This window comes from Cannabis sativa, chromosome 4, assembly GCF_029168945.1.
Source record: "Cannabis sativa cultivar Pink pepper isolate KNU-18-1 chromosome 4, ASM2916894v1, whole genome shotgun sequence".
In the NCBI taxonomy this organism is placed as follows: Eukaryota; Viridiplantae; Streptophyta; class Magnoliopsida; order Rosales; family Cannabaceae; genus Cannabis; species Cannabis sativa.
The window spans coordinates 79,181,843-79,187,478 of NC_083604.1; positions in this window are offsets into that span (position 1 = coordinate 79,181,843).

Below are 5,636 nucleotides of genomic sequence, written 5' to 3' on the forward strand. Positions count from 1 at the left end.
ATCACAATAAGCTTCAAGTTTAAAGGTAGAGACTTTATGTAGATGAAGTCCATAGTTGAGAGTACCAGCCAAATACCTTAAGATCCTCTTCACAGCAATCCAATGTGACTGAAGAGGATTATGCATAAATTGGCATACTTTGTTGACACTAAAAGCAATGTCAGGTCTAGTAATGGTGGCATATTGAAGAGCACCAACTATGGATCGGTATAGACTAGGATCGGCCACAGGATCACTTCCATAGTTAGAGAGCTTCAAACCACTATTCATAGGAGTGTTATGAGTCTTTGCCCCTTGCATTTCAGCTTTACAAAGTAGATCTTGAATATACTTTTTCTGACTTAAGAGTATACCAGAAGCACTTGGTAAAGCTTTAATGCCTAGAAAATTGTTAAGAATACCAAGATCTTTTAGAGCAAATGACTTGTTCAACCTGTCTATCAAGAGAGAAACTTGATGATCATTAGAGCCCGTAATCAAGATATCATCAACATAAACCAGAACATATAGGCAAGATGTTGAATCAATCTTGACAAAAAGGGAGTGGTCAGATTTAGCCGAAGCAAAACCAAGAGAAAGGAGGACAGTGGACAATTTGTCAAACCATGCTCTTGGTGCTTGCTTTAAGCCATAAATGGCTTTTTGTAACTTACAGACTTTGTGAGGAGCTGTAGGATCAACAAAACCAGGTGGTTGGACCATGTAGATTTCTTCTTGAAGATCACCATTGAGAAAGGCATTGTTCACATCTAGTTGTCTCACACTCCAGCCTCTTGTGAGAGCAATAGTGAGAACAATTCTAATAGTAACAGGTTTGATAACAGGGCTGAATGTCTCATTAAAATCATAACCAGCTTGTTGATGATACCCTTTTGCCACAAGACGTGCTTTAAAGAGAGTAACATTTCCTTCTTCATCTTCTTTCACTCTATAAACCCATTTACATCCTATGGGTTCTCTACCTTCAGGAAGATTCACAAGGATCCATGTTTTATTTCTCAAGAGAGCAAGATGCTCAGTATCCATGGCTTTGAGCCATTTTTCATTTTGCATTGATGCTTTTACAGTGCGAGGATAAAGAGAAGCAAGTAACACTCTTGGTTTTCTTATACCTGACTTAGACCTTGTGCACATAGGGTGTTGATTAGTTGGCCTAATTGTAGAGGATGTACCAGCATCGGGTTGACTGGTTAAACCAATGGAGGATTGAGTCATATTGGGAGGTACAGTGGGGTTGGATAGGGACGTGTCACTGGTATGTATGGGTTCTGAGGTGTGCACAGTGGGAGAGAGAGACTGAGTGGGGTTTATGCTAGTGAAGTTGGGACATTTGTTGGTATTAGGACAGTAGGGGATGGTAAAGGCTGAGTAGACTGACTGACAGCTGGAACAGCAAGGGAAAAAGTGGGAGCAGTTGGAAAAGCAATAGGGGAATCCAATGGAACAGTAGACAAACCTGTAGGTTGCTGTGAAGAGAGATGTAGATTGAGAAAAGGCAGCAGAATAAGCAAATGGAAATATGTTTTCATCAAACAACACATCTCTCGAGATGTATAAGCGCCCATCTTTGGATAAACACTTGTAACCTTTATGGGACAAGCTATATCCTAAGAAAACACAAGGTGTAGGGTCTGAGATTGGGATAACATAGACAACCAAAGACTCTTAGCATAGTGTAGTCTGGTTTGACATGAAACAAGAGTTCTAAAGGTGTGCTAAGATTAAGTTTTGGTGTGGGCAATCGGTTGATTAAAAATACAGCAGTTCTATAGGCTTCATCCCAATATTTTAGAGGTAAAGAGGCTTGAGCTAGAAGAGTCAAGCCACTTTCCACTATATGCCTATGCTTACGTTCAGCAACACCATTTTGTTCATGTGTGTGAGGACAAGACACCTTGTGTAATATACCATTGTAACGTCCCCGCTTCAAGCCTCCATTGGGCCCTTACACCCACGGACTAATGGCTCTTATACACGGGTACGCCACACTCTGGCTGCTTCCTGGATCGATGACTGACCCTATAGACCAACACGAGTGTTTCCAGCGTGCTTTGTTCTCACTCACACGCATCCTGGGAAAACTTCCCAGGAGGTCACCCATTCTTGAAATTGCTCCAGGCCAAGCACGCTTAACTATGGAGTTCTTTCGAGATGGGCTACCGAAAAACAAGATGCACATTGTTAACATAGGTAGTACCAATCAATCTATTTAAGCCCTTTTCAACTGTGCAGTCCCATACCCACACAGTCTCATAATCATCCCACTTGACCTTCTCCAGGCGATGTGGGATTGCACAGCTTACCCGGTGTTTCCCCTTACGGATCCCAGGACTACTGACTGTCACAATCGACCCCCCTTACGGGGTCCGACGTCCTCGTCGACCACACTTTCGGCTGGGTCAAGGCTCTGATACCATTTGTAACGTCCCCGCTTCAAGCCTCCATTGGGCCCTTACACCCACGGACTAATGGCTCTTATACATGGGTACGCCACACTCTGGCTGCTTCCTGGATCGATGACTGACCCTACAGACCAACACGAGTGTTTCCAGCGTGCTTTGTCCTCACTCACACGCATCCTGGGAAAACTTCCCAGGAGGTCACCCATCCTTGAAATTGCTCCAGGCCAAGCACGCTTAACTATGGAGTTCTTTCGAGATGGGCTACCGAAAAACAAGATGCACCTTGTTGACATAGGTAGTACCAATCAATCCATTTAAGCCCTTTTCAACTGTGCAGTCCCATACCCACACAGTCTCATAATCATCCCACTTGACCTTCTCCAGGCGATGTGGGATTGCACAGCTTACCCGGTGTTTCCCCTTACGGATCCCAGGACTACTGACTGTCACAACCATGATCTGTCAAAAGTTTAGTAAAAGCTTGGTATTCCCCTCCCCAATCCGATTGCAACTTTTTGATTTTATATCCAAGTTGTAATTCAACTTGAGTCTTAAAACTTATAAAAGTTGGTAAAGCCTCACATTTAGTTCTTAGCATATAAATCCAGGTATGTCTAGAATAGGCATCAATAAAACTGATGTAATATTTGTATCCACTAGAGGAAGTAATAGGGGCAGGACCCCACAGATCAGAGTGAAGCAGCTGTAATGGTTCAGTGTATTCAGTGGTAGAAATAGGAAATGGAAATTTGTGATGTTTTCCTAGACAGCATGCAGCACAAAGATCAGAAAAATTGACATCAGTTTTATTGCTAATTTGGATATTACAAGATGATAGGGCACTTTGTACAATTTTAGCAGTAGGGTGACCTAATCTATTGTGCCAAAGAGAAAATTGAGAATTTAAATGGGGCAAAGTGATGCTGTTACAATGACTTTGAGAGGTAATAGTTGGTGGAGTTGTGGACTCAAAGACCGGTGCTGGAGAACTTCTATTTTTGGATAGGCTTTGAAGTTGAAGAGAGTCAAACTTGTAAAGACCTTGGTCAAGCTTCCCAGCCAACAAGGTCTTCAAGGTTACCTGATCTTTGACACAACAATAAGTGGGATGAAATTCAAAGTAGACATTGTTATCTTTGGCAAATTGGGAGACACTAAGAAGATTCTTTGTAATGTGAGGGACATGTAAAAGGTTATTTAAGACAAGTTCTTGGGAATGAAAAGGAGAGAGAATGAAGGTTTTACCTATATGCTGCATGTTGAGGCCCGAACCATCACCCATATGTATTTGTCAGTCACTAGTAAGATCGTCTCCACAGGGATTGCAAACAAAAATATCTTGTAAAACCAACTAATTACAACTTAAAATAAAAAGAGATAATATGTAAATGGTTGAGTAATGATTCAAAATTAAAATTGACAAGAATTAAACTTGCTGAAATTAAAACTACTGCTGCTAGAAAAATTGTTTGCAAGATAAAAAATATAATATGGCAAAAATGGCTTGAATAACTAATTCCTTCTAGTCAGGTTTTTTACAGTCAGTACAGCATTGGTTCAGCATTGCTCTAGCATTCTGCACAGAGATACTACAAATTCCTCTAGGCTTGTGAGAATTTTCCAACACTCACAACTTTAATTCTACTATTTAGCTCAACATATTCCTATATCAAACCAGCAAGCAGAACACCATTCAAACATTCATTTGGTGAGTTATGCAAGGTAAATGAAATATTCCTATCCCACTTACAAAGAAAAGCCTAATTCTAGGTTTTCACTTGCTTCATTCAAGTTGAACTACTAGATCTAGCCCTTCCGGTACAAGATCTAGCTTAGCAAATTGTTATTCATGGCCAAGAAACAACAATCAATTAAAATGAAACTCACTTGAATGAACAAAGGCAAACAAATACTAAAGTAAGCTTAAAATTTAATCATACCCAACTTAGAAGTTCATAGTCATTCAAGCCTCAAAAGCTTAGCTCATATTCAAATAAGAAGATAAAATCCAAGCAAAAAATACTTCATCCATGGCTGCTGCCCAAGTTTACAATCTCAAGAAGTTTTGAATACCAAGTACAAACAACAATAACAAAGAGAAAATAAAGAAGACTATCAAGCAAGGGTAAAAGAAAATTCAAACACTAGGCTTGGTCCCCTCTTCTTTCTTCTTTGTTGTACTTCCTGCTGCAATTAAAGCTCCTCCATAGAAAAAAAATGGCAGCTGCCCCGTACTGTACATACAAGATGATGAAGATGACTCTTGTGTACTTCCTCTTTTCTTTTCTTTTTGATGTTGGGTTTTTAGGGTACCAACCTCCTCACCCAAAATAGAAGCCCAAACTTTTCCACTTTGGCCCACTAGGGTGAGACTCCTTTCTTCCATGTCAGCTAGCTGATGCAATTTGAGTGATTGGACCGAAATTGCTGAGGTGGATAAGTGAAATTCGTGATTCCACGTCACTGCCAGGATGCTGAATTCACTTCAGCATTGCTTTAGCATCGCTTCAGCAATCAACCCAGTTCCAGCTTGTACTCCTTTTCTTCCTTGCTTCTTTCTCTTTTACCTGTCAATTTAGTTCCTCCTTTTTCAACAAAATAAGCACAGTTAATTGGAAAAACACACCCAACAATATCAATATTTACAAAACTTAAAGGTTAGATTACTAAATAGAAAATAACACTAAAACTAATTAAAGTTAAGCAAAATAAACACATTTTCATTACTCTCCTCACAATACTTTAGTTTAAAAGCATAAAAATTAACTCTATACCATAGAGTTATCACACCCCAAACTTAGAGTATTGCTTGTCCTCGAGTAATGAAAACAAAAAGAACTAAACAATAAAAACAGAAAATGACAGCGACACTAACACGCTTGCAGTAGAGAAAATCTTGCTCTAGGGACGAAATTTGCTCTCAGAATTAGATGAAATGGAAGTGTAATTGGCAGTAGTGAATATGCCTTGAACTTGTGTGTGTCAACAAGATTTTGCATGCTATTTATGTCTTTAAAACTTATCAAGAGTAATTCAATCAATAAAGTGTGCAAATACTTCCCACCAACACTTTGAATTTCTATCACAACTACCCCTCGATCCTCAAGTTTAAAAAGTTTGCTTCCATAAGTTGAACTAGTGTAATACTCTCCACTAATGTAGCTTAGCTTTACAACTTAGATCAAAAGGACTTGACTAGGCTTGAATGTTAGGCTTGTGTTAGGGTATGGTATA